General features: G+C 41.1%; 1 pseudogene; it reads right to left on the bottom strand.

The window, feature by feature from the left end:
- Positions 1-15,778: 15,778 nt before the first annotated feature.
- LOC119804036 lies at positions 15,779-16,360 on the bottom strand (annotated as a pseudogene).
- Between the last annotated feature and the right edge of the window lie 4,454 nt (positions 16,361-20,814).

The raw sequence follows: 20,814 nt of genomic DNA, 5'->3' as shown, positions 1-20,814 counted from the left end.
TTCCTATCTTTTTCTTATAATAAGAAGGTGAGGAGGTTAGGCACTGTAGGTTAAAGGAATGAGAGTGTCAAGTTCCAAGACTACTTCTTGCTGATTTATGGCTGTTGATGTCTTGGGGTACCTAAGAAAGCTGGGATGCTGGTCACATCCTGGGGTACTGGTTGCTTCACTCCTGTTCATGATTTGTGGTGTGGAACTGTCTGGCATCTCTTAGACCTGGTGAGGTGTTAGCAGAGCAGAGGACAAAGTTAAGTTTAGGAAGAAAAAAAAATTCTTTAGGTCCTTGTAACTGAGGAGGAGGATGTCGGGACCAAGGAATTGAGAGAGGGGTGTATCTGACCAGCTTACAGTGAATCCTTCAATGAGGCTCCCTGAAACTCACAAGAATTTTTTGAGTTTGTAAAAACCTAAGTTTTAGACATATGCATTGTATAACAGACAGTTGTAGTGGTTGTCCTGTGCCAGAGCTAGAGTAATAGTTCATCAGCAATTATTGATAATGTTAAGACTATGGTTGGCAGCATAGTGAGAGAGAAATTTGATAACTTGCATTTGTCCACAGACCTTTATAACTTGAAGGTACACACCTTAACAACTTCCATTTATATACCTTAAAACACCTTCTTCGTTTGAGCTTTGTATCTTAACACACCTTTTATTACAATATGGTAAGACGTTATGCTAAAATTTGTTATGAGAGGTTTTCCTTTTTAAACTGGAAAAACCTCCCAGCCATTCAAATAATATCAAAGATCTTTGAGAAGGATAAAATTTTTACTTGAGTTATTTATTTTAAAAAGGACAGAGAACTTACTCGATTGGCTAACTAGAGCCACCCCTTAGGGTCCTCTATGGTCATCGAGGGCAGGAGCTTTCCGGGCTGCAGTTGCCTATTGCTGTTAGCATAGGACCTGCCTGGCTTTAGAAGATGCTGAGGGTTAGGAGTCTGTAGAAAGACAAACCTTGCATTGAGCAGCAAGGCAGTCGATTCTACTTCTCCTTCATCCACTAGAGCACTGTAGCAGTTTGGATAAAAGGCAGTTTCACCCAGTGGTTAACGTTTTTACTTTAAGAAAATTGCAGATGGACATTGTTCTGTGCCCATCTGTCTTCTGTCTTCTTTGGAGAAAATGGGGTGGTACTGCTAGGAGCTAACCTGTCTCTCTGTTACAAAAGGCCTTTTAATAATTCAATATTTAAATGTCATATATCCCAGATCTCTAAGCACTTGAGGGCTGTTTATCAGCTAAATCTAGTTATGACCACTGTATAGGATTTGCCTGGAGAGATAGGTCCAAGCTTGACTATACTGGTTTTGTAACTTAACAGGTGAGATTTATACTTGAAGGACAAAGAAGAAAAACTGTTTGCAATAGAAGCTTAACAGTAAAACCGAAAATAGTGAAGAATAGCTTACAGGAAAGGCTGTAGGTTAGCTTTTTGTTAATCTGAAATAGATCTTTATAACCTTAATTTTTTATCATTATATAGAAAGAAGCATTGAATCACATATACTGTGTATTGTAACAGATTTAAAAGTACCTACCAATTTAAAATATTTGAGACATTGCTTTTTTAGTCTGGTCTGAGATATCAGGACTGCTTAAAACATTTAACAGTAAGTATGTATACACATACACAATTGAATTTAAGTTGCGCATAAGGTTAAATATAAAAAGAGTGAGAGAAAGCTGACTTTTTAAATCTCTGACTGACACTTTGTAACAATACAGACATGCTCAGGTCTTTAGAGCAAGGAAAACATTTGAAAATTAATGCTTCCAAGGAAATGGGAAAGTAAAGTCGTTGTAGGTAGGGGAGAAATGCACTGCAGAAGTGGGTCTCTGTGTGCAATGGATGGATGCCTCAGCGGCCCCTGCTAAGGTAGACTGTCATACAAACACACCATTTGTAACAGAGCATAAAAGTAATTTTTACAAGCATAGCTATTGGCTTGAAGCAGGTCATGTGGGGAAACTTCCTCCACTGCCGTTTGACTAGGGGTGGCTCCTCCCTTTCTTAAGCTCAAACAAAATGGCACTTTTTGTGTCTTTGCCTACTTGCGTTAACTCTACATTAAACCATCCCCTGGTAGATGTTAGAAATCTATATGGTCTTTTTAGCCTGTCTCCCACAGATGAGGCCAAAAATAAATAAATAAATGACTGGATCAGGCCATTATCTGTTCATCTACAAGATAATGGTGGCCGAGAAAGGCCAGTTGTGTGAGAGCTAAGGCTGAGTGAGAACTATGTCCAAAGAAAGAAGGATGGAAGAGAAACAGAGTCCGCCCACAGACGGGTGGGCGGCACCCGTGAGACACAGTTTAGCATGGCTGTGATTACATCCAGGAATGAAAAACAAACAAACATAGAGAAGGGAGAAGAATGTAGGTTACATTTCCAACTATCGACGATGGCCAGAATGTTAGCTAAGGATAGGCAGGTATGTGGCTTGATATCTGAGGAGCGAGGTGCAGTTTCCATGAACGAGGAAAGAAGGTCCAAGAGACTGAGTTCCAGTGTCCCAGAAGTTCAGTATGGATGCAGCTCAGGCTGTCCTTAGTTTGTCTCTTCCAAGTCCAGAGGCCATGAGAATGGGTAGGCACAAACCAAACCCCTTTGTCGTCGCATGGAGTCAGGGCACCGAGGGAGGGGATTTAAGCCCCATTAATGGTTGACCAGTACTGGGACTTTTCACATGGGGAACCACCACCGCCAAGGTAATTCCACACTCACGGAGGCAGGGCCAGAGGTGGCGGGGTACCTACAGTTAGTGTCAATGTTGGGCACAGAACTACAGCAGTTTTGAGTTGGAAAAGCAACCGTATGGAAGGTTTAAAGGTTACAGGATTCCTAGAAGTCTTTGGCTGGAAGAAAGAGCCTGTCAGTTCATGCCACCAGTGAAAGATTTAAGGGGGGAGGTGACCCTGGCAGGTCAGCGAATGGGAGCCAGACAGTCTAAGCCATGCAGAGAAAGCTTGGGTATAGAGTTTATTTAATGGGTATTGGGAGGGTAGAAGGGTATGGGGGAAGAGAGAGAGGGGTACATAGAGAGAGGGAAGAAGGGAGGGTTAAGGGGAAGGCAGAGGCTGTAACGTCAGAAGAACGGACAGAGAGAGAAAAGGAAGTGAAGAGGCATGAGATCAGGTTGCCTTTGAGGGAAGTGGGGGTTGGGAGTGGTCGGAGCTTGTCTCTTAAGGAAGGGACAGGGTACCCAGGTGATGGGCAGACCAGCGTAATTATAACACTGTCAGTGGATTAGAGTTGAGGCATGAGTCTCAGATGATACTGAACACTGAACTCTTAAACACTGTTGAGATTGTGATAGACTACGGGTTTCAGAACACTGCAAAAAAGGAGTCATGTGAGAATTCTGAGTGCTTGGGACACAACTCCAAGATCACAAGATAAGAGTTTTCTGACATCAGTTTCTTCAAAATACAGAACTGTTTCTGGAATGCGTTCTTGTACTCCTCCCAGGTGCAATGGACAGGAAAGAGTTTCCTTTAGATTATTGATTACCCTGTCTATTATCTGTTTATATGCCTCTAGCTAAAAACCATGATTTTTCTCTGTGTGGCTTCTTCTTGTGATTGTATACTTTATTCAACTATCTCTTCTTAGCCCTCAGAGTACGATTTTTCTGATGCTCTAAATAAAGCTGGCTATTGCATGAAACTTTAGTACCCCTCATTTTTAGGCCCTGCTCCCTGGGTTCATGCCACCAAGTAGCGTGGTAAACATATGGGGACCTTTTAAGCTGAACAAAATGCATTTTGCATGATGATATAATCAAATGCCAACAGGGGCCTGAGAAAGGAAAGTATTGGTTTGAATAAAAATGACCCCCATATGTTCATGTATTTAAACGCTAAATCACCAGGGAGTATCACAATTTGAAAGGATTAGAAAAATGAGAAGGCCTGGCCTTGCTGGAGTAGTTGTGGCTTTGTTGGAGGAATTGTGTTGTAGTTGGCAATTTCTTTGGACCCTCAATCAGCTTCCAAATAAAGAATGGAGATATATTAATTATGAATGCTCAGCCTCAGTTTAGGCTTGTTCCGTAACTCTTTTAACTTAACCTGTTTCTATTCATCTATGTTTTGCTTCAAGGCTTTTTACCTTTCTTTTATTCTGTATGTCATACTTTCTTGCTTTCTCTATGTCTGTTGTGCTGACCCCTGGCATCTCCCTGGTGTCTCTTTCTTGCCCAGAGCCTAAATCCCTCCTCCTTAATCTCCCTACCTGGAAGTTCCACCTACACTCTTCCCTTGCAATTGGCTATACAGCTTCTTATTAGACCAATCTTAGGCAGGTAAGGTAAAACAGCAATGCAACAATTAAACAAATGTTACACATCTTTATATAGTTAAATATTATGCAACATAAACAAACGGGTACCTCTTTATATCACTAAACAAAGGCAAGGGTAGTGTTTTAGGGTTTTGAGGTTTCAAAAGCCAGTGACATGCCTATCCCCACCCCCTTCTCTCTCTGCTTTGGGATCAGGAAATAACTGTCAGCTACTCTTCAGCACCATGCTTGTCTGTCACCATGTTCTCTGCTATGATGACAATGGACTAAGACTCTTAAGCAAGACCCCAGACAAATACTTGATTTTGTGTTTCCTTGGTCATGATGTCTCTCCACAGAAGTAGAACAGTAACTAAGGCAGATGACAATCTCATGGAAGTAGCATCATTGAATACCAACTGGAATTAATACCCTACCTCTTAAATAATGTGGTATCTCCCAAGATCACTTGCAGTTTAGGAAGGCAGGCATCAAAGGGGAAAGTAGCAGAATAGAAAGGCTGCAATCCAAAGTGTGGGTCTGTGAGCCTTGTTTCTCTTAGGGATTTTAATGGTCCTACCACTATTACCAGAGACACAGCTTTCACTGTGTTTTATTTTCCTGCACATCCATTTTCTGTGGCTAAAAGGCTAAGGTGTCTTTACTTAAAGATATGAAGAGATGAAGACTTTATGTCTAGAGCAAAGATCCATACTGTGATATTAAGTGATATGTGACTGATGGCCATTCGTATGTGCTTTTCTTTTCTATTTGTCTGTTATATTTCCTTTCTGTCACTTACTTCTAGTCTGTATCTATACTGGTAAAACAAGTCTCTTATAGACTGAATATATTAATACTTAGGTCTTATTATTTTATCTAAACATTTTTATACATTATATTTTAAACATGTTTTCCAAGTCCCCAACTATTCCCTGATCCTCACCACCTCCATCCCCACCCAACATTCTTTCCTCATCATCTTTCTAAAAACAAACACACAGACAGGCAAAAAGACAAACATGAACATATCACCCCCACCCCTCACACAAATAAATGGAATCTGATTTGTATGAAGTAACTACTTCTGAACTAAAACCTTGCTAACTACAATGGTGACCTGCCTTTAAGATACTGATACAATAGTGACTCAAATATAATGGAACTAATAATTATTTTTGCTGGGTTTAAGGATCACTGCATAAACTAGAACCCAACCCTGATAACACTAAAGTGTTCAAGAATCTGAGTTACATGTTAGTATTAAACAATATGCTGTATGCAGAATGTTTAGTATCATTTTGGCTGTGATCAATATATTTTTGTAACTGTCTTATCATGTTTGACAGTAAATTCAAAATCTGTTCAGCCAGTATCTGATATTCCCATGATTAGACTTATTCTAAAGGACACACAACTAGAAAAATATTTATCAATCTATCTATCTGTATGTCTATGTGTATCTATCTATCTATCTATCTATCTATCTATCTATCTATCTACCTACCTACCTACCTACTTATGTGAGACAGTATTTCTTTGTGTAACAGGCTATGCTGGAACTCACATTGTAGACCAGGATGGCCATGAACTCACAGACTGACAGAGATTCTCCACCCTCTGCTTCCTGAGTACTGGGATTTAAGGCATGCACCATTATGCCTGGCTAACATATTTATTTTTGTACTTACAGAATTGAATATAAGATATCTATGCTCAATAACTTAAATATGTAACTGAGAAAATGAGAAAAGCCAAAATCATATACTTTGCGTTTCTTTGTTATGCAAAAGTCCATAGGGAGGGTTTTATGGAAGGATAGGGGGGAAACGGTGAGATTCTATTATAATCTCAAAAAAGATTATAAAAATAAAGCAAAATTATTATGATAAAAGATCAGTCAATGTTTAAGAACAGGTTATTGACCTTGGTGAGCTCCCATTAGATCAGCCCCACCATCTCAGTGGGTGGGTGCACCCCTCGCAGTCCTGACTTCCTTGCTCATGTTCTCCCTCCTTCTGCTCCTCATTTGGACCTTGGGAGCTCAGTCCAGTGCTCCAATATGGGGCTCTGTCTCTATCTCCATCCATCACCAGATGAAGGTTCTATGGTGATATGCAAGATATTCATCAGTATGGCTATTGGATCAGGCTATTTCAGGCTCCCTCTCGTCAGCTGCCCAAGGAACTAGCTGGGGACATCTCCCTGGACACCTGGGAAACCCTCTAGAGTCAAGTCTCTTGCCAACCCTAAAATGTCTCCCTTAATTAAGATATATACTTCCCTGCTCCCATACTCACCCTTCCTTTATCCCAAACATCCCATTCCCCCAAGCTCTCCCCATCCTCCCCTTCACACTTTTCTCTCCCCATCTCCCCTTACCCCCATTCCACCCCACCCCCAAGTTCCCAATTTTTGCCTGGCAATCTTGTCTCCTTCCAATATCCAGGAGGATAACTATATGGACTATATGGACTGGGACTGAAAAAGCATGGGATAAAACCCGACTCCCTGAACATGGCAGACAATGAGGTCTGCTGAGAAGCCAAGGACAATGGCACTGGGTTTTGATCCTACTGCATGTACTGGCTTTGAGGGAGCCTAGTCTGTTTGGATGCTCACCTTCCTAGACCTGGATGGAGCGGGGAGGACCTTGGACTTCCCACAGGGCAGGGAACCCTTACTGCTCTTCTGACTGGAGAGGGAGGAGGAGAGAAGTGGGGGGGAGGGGAGTGGGGGGGGAAGAGAGTGGGGGGAGGGGGAGGGAAATGGGAGGTGGAGAGGAGGCAGAAATTTTTAATAAAAAATAATAATAAAAACAGTTATTCCAAAAAAGAACAGGTTATTGAGAGAAACAACTAGTTTATTAATAGTTTAGTATTTTTTTTAATTTCAACCTTAAACCTTCATATGACATACATGTCCCTAATATTAACTCATCTTTGGAATCTAAAAAGTACTGTTTCAATAACAAGAAAAACTGTGATCAATAGAAACATTAAAATATGAGGTGATATTAGCTTCTAATATAATAAGCCAAGAATGCATCACAAATATTTGAAATAACTTTGCTGTAAGAAAAAGCAGTTTTAGGTTTAACTGACTTAATTAAAATGTAGTATGAAAAGCTTTATATAAAATGATGTTTAATTTCAATATTTTATATATAAATTATGAACTAATTTATTGAAAAATGATTAGATGCTGGTGCAGTTATTAATTTCTGCATATTAATTAAAATGACTAATTCTCCTTTAGGATATATATGTGTGTGATGTGCCTGTGCCTGTGATTGCATCCTTTTAGGTCTACCTGCATGCATGTGACATGTCGGTCTTTGCATGAGCATGTGGAGGCCAGAAGTTGACATCAAATGTCTCCCTTGAATGTTCTCTAGCTTGTGTATAGCCTGTGAAGCAGGCATGAGACACACTATTTTTTGCTAGTGTGACTAGTCACCTTTTACCAGAGTGTCTGTATCTGCCTCCTGCATTTCAGGATTATAGGTGGTCTACCATGCACATTGGCGTAGACAAAGATTCTGTGAATCTAAACTCTACTTTTCAGACTTGAGTGTCAAGTGCTTTCCCTGCTGTGCTAGCTTCCTACCCACCTACATATAATTTTAAAAACAAGTGTTCCTTATTTGTCTTCTTATGGTTATTATGATCATGTATCAGAAACTATAATGTAACTATATGTAAATGAAAGACTTGATAGACAGTAAGTGTGACTTCAAATTTATATATCAAAATCTATACTAAAAGTTTCTTCAAAGCAAATTCATAGAACTTTGGAATAGAAAAGGATACAATTACATTGAAAGTTTTATCTTATTTTACAGTATATGACATTAACGTACAGAAATGTAATTCCTCAAGATTAAAAAATGAGAGTTTGATTCGTAAACACCAGTTTTATAAACTCAACACTAAGGAGATTCCTATCTCTTTATGTTAAAGATATAAGTTTCATATATACATAATTTCCACATATAATATATATGTATATATAGAGAGAAATTGGGAAAGTCTAGATTTGAATAATACAGTTTATATTACTTCTCAGTGAAAAATTAATTTCTCTATTGAGTGTCCAGTTTCATTATGCATACATAAATGCTTGCTATGAAAGTGAACCAATTCTTGACTTCAAACAAATCCGTAAAACCAAGGCCTATTGTCTTTACTAAAGACGATAAATGGACACTCTTTCAAGTGCTAGACAAGGAGCTGAACTGAGGGAATTTCACCTTTTCTTCTTTAATTTTTCTTTTTACCATGTAACTTTGAACTAATTTGAAGTCTAGTGGTGTGCCAACTTCCACGAAAGGCCTGATAAGGATAAACTTCCAAGTTTAATAGAATCATAAACTGCTCTGCTTCTTCTCTTTTCGTGGGATCTCTAAGCTAGATCTTCTCACACCCCTGTGGCCCTGGTGTATCTGTGACACCATCATTTGTTAGGTTGTTAGGCTTCCCTCTAGTACCACACTCCAAAGCAGTAAGTTTATAAGGAAATACAGAAAACACAAAGAAGTCGTTTGAAAAGGCAGGAAGGAGAATTTTATTTTATTTTTGAGATAGAGTATCAGGTCAGTCAGTCTAGCCTCAAATTTTTTATAGCTTTGAACTTCTGATCCTCCTGCCTCACCTGAATTTATGCAGCCCTGAGGATCCATCTCAGGGCTCTGTATATTTCAGTCAAGCGTTCTATACATTCAGTCTCAAATTTTGTTGTTAGGCTAGCTCTTATGAAGATGATTTTATAGGTGCCTTATATCCTCTTATTTGTTAGTGTCAGTCTCCTTGTGGAGACCTACAGACCAAACTTGAGGACTTCCATCTTTATAAACCACATCAATTTAGCCCTCTTCTGAGTGAAATTTACAATATTTGTATTTTAAAAATGACAAATAGAGCATGAAAAAGAGAAGGCCAATAAAATTATCACCATGTAAGTAAGAAATTTTTGCTTAAGAAAATAGTATAATGATATATTAGTCTAAGGCTAGAAAATTCATTAGTGACAAAGAGGAAAAGGAGGTAAAAGATTTGAAAGAAGCTTTGATGCCTTATAAATTGTTTATAAAAATAAGCTGCTGTCTTGTTTAATTCAGATATGTGTAGATTAAACTGGAAAAGATGGGCTATGGGGTGTTAGCAGGAGTTAAAGGGGACCTATAGTGAAAAGATGTAGTCAGAATACATTGTATAAATATGCAAGAGATTAATAGATAAACATCGATGTAAAGTGATCTTCCCCATAATAAAGGTTAATAAAGGTAAATTTCGAACAGGTGTGTGTGCAGGGCTGTAATTATGGCAGCTGGGAGGAGAGAAAATGCCCTGTTTGATGACAGGCTGGACTTCAATGCATACTTTACACCAGTCTGGCTTACATGGTGAAACTCTCAGAAGTCAAAATAAGTAGAATTTCATAGACATTTTTAGAAAATAACATCTCAGTCTCCAAAAAGTATATACTTCAGCTTTCAAGGTAGAACTTAGAACTTGCAGCTGATGGGAAGGCGCACAAAGAAGCAACTTCAAAAGAACAAGGGAGAGCCAGGTTTCATGGATATTTAATGTTCCTGGGTTGGAGGTTGTGAGTGTTTTTGTTCCCTTATGGTACAGTTTTATTAAGGTACAGGAGAATAAATAAGGGAAAATGAAAAAAGAACAGAAAATAAGCTTAAAATCCCTAATCCTACTAGATAGTCATGCTTCTCCTAAAGTCCTTCTCAGCTTCATTCTCATGGACTACTCTGTTTTTATTCCCCCATTCTTCCTTTCATATCCCTATTTACCTGTATCCTGAGATATAGCATAACATCACCATTCTCAAAGAGTTCAGTACTCACCTGTTAAGCCCCTACATCTCTTCATCTTCCTCCTCTAAGTTAATTCTGTCTTTCATTATCTCTAAGCAGATTCTTTCTCCCCTGCCACCTCAGTTTCCATATGGGATTTGCACATTAAGTATCTGCCCACACATCCACGCCTTATAATTTTTTCTTCTTCAAATATTTCCCCTGAGTAAACAAACATGTTGACGTTTCACGCTACTTGGGTTTTCCTTCCCCATGATTTTTTTTATGCACACAATCTGTTTACTCTATCACTTCCTACTCAGTTTTTCTTCCTTTAAATATTACCTTCTCTCACTTGTTCACACTTTTCAAAAACATTTATTGATTCTTTGAGGATTTCACATAATGCATCTCGATCCCATCAATCTCCCTGTGCCCCCCAAATCTGCCCTCTGCCCTTGCAACTCTGTCAAAAAATACCCCAAAATTTAAAAAAATAACCCCCCCATAAAACCCAAAGCAAACAAATCAAATTAAAAGAAAAGAAACAAGACAATGAGAGCAATATCATCCTAGAGGCTGTGGTGTGACTTGGTGAGTCACACAGTTCTCCCCCTGTTCCTTTCACCTTCTGTAAATGTCCAAGGCTGTGAGTCATCAGTTTGGTTTCAGGCCTCTGACCTCCACTATACCATCAATAATGGGTTCTCATTTGGGCTCCTCTTGGATATCCTGTTGTTGTCCTGTGTCGTGGAGATCTTGCACTTTTGGATGTTCCATCAATTAATAGATGAGGTGGATGTCAGGGTGGGTCAACTCATATCCCTTATTCTGGGCTGAGTGGTAGCTGGATTGGTCAGCTTGCTAATTCTTCCTCACTGTCACTACCTGGTAGAACGTCCCAGCACCACGTCGTCTAGGTCACCCAATGCAGCCTACAGCAAGGAGCATGGCCATTTCTGCTCTCAGCCCTAAGATATCGGCTCCCCTCACTCATTTCGCCAAGACTACCCCTAATGTTTGCCCAAGAGAGGTGCGGGGGGTGGGGAGGGGCATCTCTCCCAAATGCTGTAGAGAGGCTATAGGGCAGGGGGGAGCAGAGTCAACCCTCCCACTGTCACACCCTCAGGAATTCCTAATGCGCATCCCTCAGTGACAACAGGGTCACCTTGGCCCAGACATCACCTTCAGCATGACAGCACAGGTCACAGAACAGCATGGCCCTGGCAGTGGCATGGCCCTTGTATACTGTTCTGAATAGTCTTAAGACGAGCCTCTCTGCCAACGCAAATAATTCCAATCAGACCAAATTAGACCGAATAAAGATGCCCACGTTTAATAAATGCAGCGCTCCTGGGTGGCAGGGAAAGCATGAAAAGAAAGAGAAGCAGGGGAGACCTTGCAAAACCCAAAACCATGTTTTTTGTTGTTGTTGTTGTTTGTTTGTTTGTATGTTTCCTCTGCAGCAGCCTAGATAGCCTGTGGGAGTGGTCCTGACCCTCATTCTTTTCCAGAGATGGAGTCTGGACCAAGGCAACTCCCAGCGGGAGGGGACTTGAGATGGAGCTTTCTGCTCCATTGGCGCCCCAAGGATGAATGTCAGGGCCTGGGGTGATGATTCAAACACAAACACTCCAGAGTCCTGAGATATAGGGGTGTCAGGGGGCTAGAATCTCACTTTTCACCAAACATCCCAGAGTTCTTGGATATAGGGGTGTTGGCTCAAGTCTGGCTACTTCCTGCAGGCCTGGGGCAATGTGGGAGAGGAAAGAACTGGGAGGTGAGCTCATGCTCAGTGAGAGGTGGGCTGGAGTGACATCCCATTTACTGTCAGCCTGGAGTTCTCAGGCAGCTGCTTTTTGAGGGAGATGAGAAGGCAGGTGGCTAGGGAAAAATAGTGTTATTATTGGCCCTAGAAAATGGGGATAGCCATGGGAAGTCATTAACTGCCACAAAGAATGGGACAGGGAAGTGCCCTGGTTTTACAGGTAAGGCTCAGGTGAATAATTGGGACACAATAGCAGATAAAACCAGATTTTAGTTGGTAGGTGCCCTTGGTCCAGGAGAGTTGGTACCAATGGTGAAGTCCCAAGAGCTGGTGTAGGTGTTGGTATTGTCTGGAGAGGGCTTTGTCTTGGTCCAGACAACAGAGTGATCTATAAAATACACAGCTTAACCCGGATATCTCCATGGCCCCAGGTCAGCCAGATCAGTAGGTCCATGACAACAGCATGGCTCTCAGACCTCAATGTGGTCTGAGGTGACTGAGGAGACCCCAGCATCTGTACAACCCTTAGTGGTAGTTGTAGCCAAGATATCAATTCAGACCCTGTTGCTGTAGGACCACATACACAGACATGGCCCTTAACAGCAGCTCTGTGACACCAAGGCCCTAACACAAACCACCCAGTACAGCGAGACACTGGTGGCAGCATGATTCTTAGGCAGTCACATGGTCACAAGTTGTGACCTAGATCCCCGGCATCCATGTGACCTTTTGTTCCAGTATGGGCCACAGGTATCAATACAGACTCCAGCTGTGATACAATCATAGATGAATACATGGTCCTAGACAGCAATCCATGCTTGGGTGTCACCATGGCAGCATAGCCACCCTGATTGGCATGGCCTCAGACATCAGCATGACTTCCCATCTGATCAGGAGCCTCAGTTCTGAACACAGACCATGCTATGGTAGGGTCATAGAGCCAGACAAGGCCCTCAACAGCAACCCTGGCCTTGATGACATCATGGATGTAAGTAACAATGCCGGTCACTCGAAAGGGCATGGTCTCAGCAGCAGCATAGTCTTTGATATCGACATGGTTGAGGAAATCATTCAGCCCCCTTGCCTTCTTCCATAGGTGGCGGGCTTGGAGCTAGGTAGTGTCTTGCCCTGCCGTTGCCATCCCTTTATTCCGTTTATCACCTGGCTGTTTTTAAACTTTTCCTATCCTTGTACACAACTCTTGGTCCCAGCATCACATTTCCCCGTGTTCCTTTTCCTCTCATACTGTGCACTTTGTCCTCTTGTTGCCCCCTTGCTCAGTTAAATCGTAATCTGTGTGAGAGTGAAGACTAATAACCATGTGACACAGTCAGTCTTAGGTTGTCTTGAAATTTCCTGTGTCAATTGTAGTTCAAAACTCTTCAATTTAGCCTCAAACATATATTTTTTTGGAAAAGTGAAGAAAATACTCATAATCTTCTCCAAAATATCACAAGAATGGCCTCCACCCCATTTACCGCTAGTCCTGTTCGCAACCTCTTGAGCCAGGCCTGCATAGCACACATTTCTCTCCACACTACTCTCCTCCAAGCCTCTACCAAAAGAAGCCATTAAGTCCCACTTACAGAGTTCAATTACTTCTCCAGTCCAAAGCACCTAAATTATTTATATTTTCCCAAACAATGGCATGATCAAGCCTTTAAGGGCAATACCCAAGTCTAGCTCCCAACTTTTGTCTAAGATACTTACTGTTCTGTTGCTGTGAGTAGATCTCATGACTGAGACAACTTAAAAAAGAAGCATTTAATGGGGAGCTTTCTCACAGTTTCAGAGGTTAGGTTCATGATGGGGACCAAGGTAGCAGTCAGGCAAATATAGGGCTGGAATGGTAGCTGCGAGCTCACATCTCAACTCCAAGTTGCACTGGTGCCCGGCATATGTTTTTGACACATTAATGCCCACCTCAGTGGCACAAGTCCTCCAATAAGGTCATACTTCCTAATCATTCCAAAACTGTTCCAATGACTGGGTGCAAAGCAGCTTATGGGAGCCATTCTCATTCAAACCACCACACATAGTTTCAAAATTAAGTAAAAATAGTTCTTTGGACTCAATAATAAAGGCACACATGAGTCAACCTTTATAATAGGTAAATAAATTGGCAATGCCTTTCTCAAAAGAATATATGTGGATAGGCAATAAACACTTCAGCAGATTTTAATAGAATCATAAGAAAGGTATGAAAAACCCACAAAGATACCATTTCATGCCTTACGATGGCTGTCCATGATGTAAAGAATAGTTTTATCAAGCATTTCTGCATATATGGGGAAATCACAGTGATGATCATTGATTGTCGATTGGAGTACAAAATGATGTGATTACCTGGAGAACAGTCAGATGAGTCTTTAAAATTTACCATATTAATTGTCCATTGATGATGAGTAGACGAGAATGTGTGAATATGTAATGGAGCATGCTTTAGCCTGAAGCAAAAGAGGAAGTGTCATCATTGTCTTCAATATGGATAGATGTGGAGAACACTATACCAAATGTATAATATGCCAAGCACAGAGAGACAAAAATTGTATAACCTCATATAGATAAAATAAAATAATTAAACTCCTACAATATTGGCTGCCAGAGATGGGCATGGAGGGAATTATAAATACAAGATGTTGATTAAAGGGTACAAAGAGTCGACAAAACAAATGAATTTCAAAATTTGTATACAATAATGTAATATAATAATAGCAAACCGTGTACTTAAAAACCTATAAAGATTGTATTTTAAAAGACTTAATGGGTATGTATGTTAGTTTGATATACTCATTGGATATACTCATTGGATATATGAATATATGAATAGGTTACCATACAATATATACCCCAGTCAGCTCCAGTATACTTATATAAACTTGAGAGAAAATATACTGCTAAAATAATAGATGAATAGAAACATTCTTTCTGGTTGTCTGTTCACAAAAAAAAATTGGTACTGACTATCCAAGAAAAAAATTTCAAACATGTGACAACATCTTGGTGTTATAAGTAGCATTACTCATAATCACAACAATGCTAAAGCAACCCAAATATCCCTTAACTGATAAACAGATAAACAAAACATGGTATATCTATAAAACTACTCTACAGTAAAAGGGTTCATTGATGTGTGCTGTAACATGGGTGAATCTTGGAAACATCACACATGCTTCTTACAAAAGACCACACATTACATGTATCTATGCATATGAATGTCCAGAAAGGGCATTTGTAACTGTAGAAAGAAAACTGGCAATTATGTGCAGGGAGGTGAGGGTGTAAAGTTAATTTTGGGTTGACGCAAATGTTCTCAGTTAAATCATAGTCATAGTTGAAAACTACACATACTCCACCACTCTGCTAAACTGTGTAATTTAAAGGATAAATTCTATGTTGTGCAGAATATATCAAAATAAAGACTTTTAAGTAAGAAGTCACCTAAGGAAAGATATGTAAATTGGTAACTGTGCCAATTACCCAGTCAGTTCCATGCTGCCAGGTGTCCTGTCACAGTGCTATAGATGCTGCCTCTGCCCCTGGAAACTCAATGTTACAGGTAGCAGGTGGACCCGGTTCTCCTGTGATTTTGTGGTATTCCCTTCACATTCAGATCCAAGTGTGAATATCTGGTTATTTAAATTTAAGATCGGTCTCTGAGATTTAGGGTCAGGAAATCTGGATGATACTCAGTTTTTTTCCTCATAAAAACCATGTCTCATTGCTTAACTATTAGCAGTTTAAATACCAGTCAGTAATGAAAAGGAAGATGTTATACATAGTCATTCCAGAACTTTTTCTTCCTTTTTCTTTTTTCAATATAAGTCTTTTATTGTCCCAAAAGACACCCCAAATCATACTTAAAATTTAGGATCTTGTTTCTGGAGCTGGGTAACTTAGGTCTTACTCATCAGCCTGCTGCACTGTTTCCTTTTCAGACACATAGATACCATCCAAAAACTTTCTGATATCCTTGTTTTTAACTGTTGTAGCTTGCTGTATCAGAGCTGCTGAGTTTGGAACGAGTTCAATAACATTTCTGTCAAGAATTAATTCATCCTTCTGGGCTTGAGAGACAGAACCAAGCAACGCCTGTCCTCATCCGAACCCTGTGCACGTATTTTTCACCCAAGAAATTCCCGTCCCAATTTCAACCAAAGACCCTTTCTTCTGAATAACAACGTTGATGGGGAAGTGAGCATACACAGATCTCATCTTGTAGCAGAAGCCCAGTGTAACAACTTTGATAATGTTCTGAACGTGACTGCAGATGGTTCTGACCATGGTCAGTTCTTACCTATTGCCCCACCATTTGTCAACCCAGAGCCTCTTCTTCTTTCCAAGAAGGATCAGCTCTACATTGATGTGATTGAAGTCCCTCCAGAGGGTTCCTCTGGGCCCCTTCACAATGACTGTGTGCCCCTTCAGAGTGATGCCCACATTTTCTGCAATGTCAACTGTCTGATTGCTGAGAATGGTCTTCATTTTTGTAAGTAGATGGGGCGGAAAGAGCCCTTCCAGAACTTTCTCTGTGTCTCTCTTTGAACATATACAAGGCACCAGGTTATGTTGCTTCCCAAGACCCTGTCCCTAAAGGTCTAATCAGCAACAGAATCCAAAACACAAACAGAAAGCATTCTCATGTCAATCACCTGACAAATTTTGATTCCTTGACACTGTTTGATTTTGTTTAGAGCTACAAATTCCCTTGTATTTGCTTCTATATTTCTTCCAAAGTATCAGCTGATGGGTTGTTTCTTGGGGACTCACATACTCATGCAAGAAGCAGAACTGTCTCTGTTTATGACCTGCAGATCCTGCAGCAATAAGCTTATTAGTGTGGCTCTTTATTGAAAAGGCTTACCCATTTCACTTCCCTACCTAGATAGATTGCTTTATCTAAGCCAGTCACGTAGATAGATCCAAGAGATGAAGTCTTTACTTTTCATGTGAGAAAAATTAATAGGAGTTTCTAACCCATATGCCTCTGTTATGTTGAGCTATTCACAGAATATTTTTGTTCTCTGTTGTAGCATGTACTTCTTGGCCATCGTGACTGAGAGGCTTCTGGTTTCAGCTATGTGTCAGCTGACACTAGGGTTTTGCTTTTATTTCTGAAGGTGTTTACCTTTGTTGAGTCTTGTTGTATATTTGGTTTACATATTTTGTATTCTACCTGCCGTCACCTTAGAGCATAAACCTACAAAGCCATCTTGACATGAAAGATTGAATTGAATTTTGACACCATAGGATTACAGCCAGGGCCTAACATTACGTGTGAGTGCGCACAAACATGTGCGCGAGCACACACACACATACACACACAAATACACACACTAAACAAACAAACAAACAAAAGCCTTGTTTATTGAAGTATCAGTAAAAGAATTCTCCATAAATTTAAAATTTATTAAAAATGAAAAAGAAAAAACAAAAAATGAGACTTTATGAATATACCTCCTTTGACATTTTTAAGCTACAAAACCTCACAGCAAGCTTCTGTATACAACAATTAAAGACGTAGAGGTCAAATATAATAATCATCACCCTAAAATAGGACTTGGTAAAAATGTCAATGTCAGATTGGAGCCTAGCCCAATTGTCTTCATAGAGGCATCCTTCCTCTGGCAACTGATGAAAGCAGATTCGGAAGCTCACAGCCAAATATTAGGCAGAGCTCAGGGAACCCTGCAAAAGAGGGTGTGGAAGGATTGTAGAAGCCAGAAGGTTGAGGACACTAGGAGAGCAGCTTTGATATGACTTGTTTATGACTTGTCTTATTGTAACTTGTTATTGGGAGTTCAGTTAATATCCCTGGAGATCTGCTGTATTCTGAAGGGAAACTGGAGCAGTGGCTCTGGGGGACATGGAATGTGGGAAGAAAGAGTAATTGGGATGAGTGGAGGGAGAGAAAACTGCATTCAAAATATATTGTATATTAGAAGAATATTTTTTTTTAAAAAAGGAGGTCATTAATTTGAAAGTAAGCAAGAGGTTTGTGAATAGTAAGAGTTTGGGGGTAGAAAGGAAAAGAAAATGATGGAATTATATTTCAATTTCAAAAGGAAAAATACATAGAAAATAGAAATTTAAAAAGGCAACAAAAAGAAATAATTCTGATTAGAAATAGCTCCTTTTGGGTTCAGAGTATAAAAGCCTTATGGTAGCTTAATAAATGTTTGCCTCCCATGCAGGAGGTCCTGGGTCCAATCTCTGGGATGAAAACCGTGTTTCTTGGCTTTCCTTGACCCAAAGAGTTCTAATTTGAATTAAAAATTCCTTAAGAACAATTCAAATAGGATTCAACTTGTGTGGCGGCCGCACTTACATTTCGCCATTACAAGATGGCTCCGAGGGCTAAAGTAAACAAGTATGTGGCGCGAACTTTTCGCGCCACATCTGCCTAGCAACAGGTTTCCACCAATCCTTTTCTGCCACATCACCTAATCAGTAGACACGCCCCGTCCTCCTGTATATAAGCCGCCACCCAGCCCGGCTCGGGGGCCCCCTGCTTCCAGCTCTCCCTCAACCAAGCAGCGCTTCATTAAAGTGTGATCAGAGAAGAATCCTGTGTCGGTGGTGATCTTTCCCTGCTGGTCAGGGCTCGCTCGCCGCAGCTGGTGCCGAAACCCGGGAACTTCGGCGGACACACATGGGGGCCCGAAGAGGATTCAGAACTCTACACACGAAGCGGTCGGCGCCGGTAAGTATCCTCAGGTATGCTTCTTGGAGGAATTAGTCCTTTGTGGTTTGCATTAGCAGTGGTTGTTTTTGCTGTAGTGGTTTATGCCTTTTGCATTTTTATCCGTTGTCATAGACCAGGAGAGGAGTGTCGCTGCTGTAACATCTAAAGCGAAAGTAAGTCCGTGGCAGATAATGCGATTTTTCTGCCCTTTTGTAAGCCTCTTGTAGAAAAGTAAGCAAAGATGGGCAACGATCAGTCTGTCTCCAGTGCATGCAATTTTGTAGATCCCATACAGCGGTTACTACAGGAGAGAGGATTGAAAATCTCGAAATCCACCATAAAGGTGATTGTCGGGGATATTGATAGCATGGCGCCGTGGTTTGCGGTGTCTGGGGATCTAAATCTGCATTGCTGGAGAAAGCTAGGCAAAGATTTGGAGGCAGCAAAGGAACAGGGGCAATTAAAGAAGGGAACTTATCCTTTTTGGAGATTAGTACACTCCTGTTTGAAAGACGGAAAAAATGTAGAGGAGTTAAGAGAAGGAAGGAAAATGTTGGCAAGACACCAAGACAGCCTTTCAGAAGCAGGTTCAAAGACAGAGGAGGATACTGAAGAAAAGTGCACGGTAATAAGGAACAAAAAAGGGGAAAAGAAAGATATAAAAGAAAAAGAGGATCCTAAGATAAATAAACCTTCAGCACCTCCCCTGTATCCGGTGCTGGATGAATTCGCAGCCTTGCGGCTGGCTGAAGAGGAGCTGGTAGAGGCAGAGGAGGAGAGCTTAGAGGAGGAAGATGCACGTTATGAGGAGGAGAGATATGGGCCAGCTCTAAAAGTGCCCACTAGAGAGTTTCCCCCTCCTTACGTGCAGCCCAGGAGTAGCTGCCATTTCATCGACAGGGGCACTCTTGCGCAGTTAGCTGTGCATTATCCACCTTCAGTGGTGGTATTTCCTGTTTTTGAGGATCAAAATCAACAAAGATATCATGAGCCAGTCCCTTATAAAGAGTTAAAAGATTTAGTGGAAGCGGCAAAGACTTATGGAGCTAATGCGCAGTATACCCGCACATTACTGACTCGGTTGACCACCAGAGCTATGACACCAACAGATTGGTGGGAAATTGCTAGAGCATGCCTTTCTACAGGTCAATATCTAGATTATAGATCTATAGTGGTAGAAGCTGCTCACACTCAGGCTCGAGTAAATGCGCAAATGCCAAATCGAGCTCCCTGGAATGCAGACATGTTATTAGGGCAAGGGCAATGGACGGCTAATCAAACAGCCTATCCAGTGGAGGTTTATCAACAAATTAATGAAATCTATACAAGAGCATGGAAAATGATACCAAAAAGAGGTGAAGTGACGGGCAACCTTACTAAAATTATTCAAGGCCCTACTGAACCATTTTCGGAGTTTGTAGCTCGCATGATGGAAGCCGCAGGGAAGGTGTTTGGTGAAGCCGAAGAAGCCATGCCTTTGGTTCAGCAGCTAGTGTTTGAACAGGCTACTAAAGAATGTAAGAGAGCCATCATGCCGTGGAAAAATAAAGGACTGGATGCTTGGCTTAAGGCCTGCCGAGAGATAGGCGGCCCTCTAACTAATGCTGGTCTAGCGGCTGCTATGCTAGCAGTCTCCAGGGGGCAGGGAAGATCAGGTACCTGCTTTAATTGCAGGAAGCCGGGGCATATACGAAAAAATTGCCCCCAAGGCACACATAAAAAGAGCCAAGGTCAGAGACAGCCGGGCACATGCCCGCGGTGCAAAAAGGGAAAACACTGGGCGAATGAGTGTCGATCCGTAAAGGATATCAATGGACAGCCCATACCTAATGCAACATCAGCCATGTCAAAAAACGGGCAGAAGGGCCCACTACCCCAGGGCCCGAGAATTTATGGGGCAATTCAGGAGCCAAACATGAGACCACCTCAGTCATCAGAAGGGCCACCACAGGCTCCGCAGGGTTGGACCTCCGTGCCACCACCGGATTGGTACTGACTCAGAGTATGGGTGTTCAAGCTATAGACACAGATATGTCAGGACCTCTGGAGGAAGGAACAGTGGGACTAGTCTTAGGAAGATCCTCCAGTACTCTTAGAGGGTTATTAGTGCTACCTGGAGTGATCGACCCTGACTACAAAGGCATTATTAAGGTAATGTGTCATTCTCCGTTTGGCATCATTTCGATTGCACCCGGAGATCGTATTGCACAATTGTTAATTCTTCGATCAGACCATGAAAAATTTCCCTCTTATG

Source organism: Arvicola amphibius, chromosome 18 (assembly GCF_903992535.2).
Source record: "Arvicola amphibius chromosome 18, mArvAmp1.2, whole genome shotgun sequence".
In the NCBI taxonomy this organism is placed as follows: domain Eukaryota; kingdom Metazoa; phylum Chordata; class Mammalia; order Rodentia; family Cricetidae; genus Arvicola; species Arvicola amphibius.
This window is presented reverse-complemented; position numbering and strand designations above follow the sequence as displayed.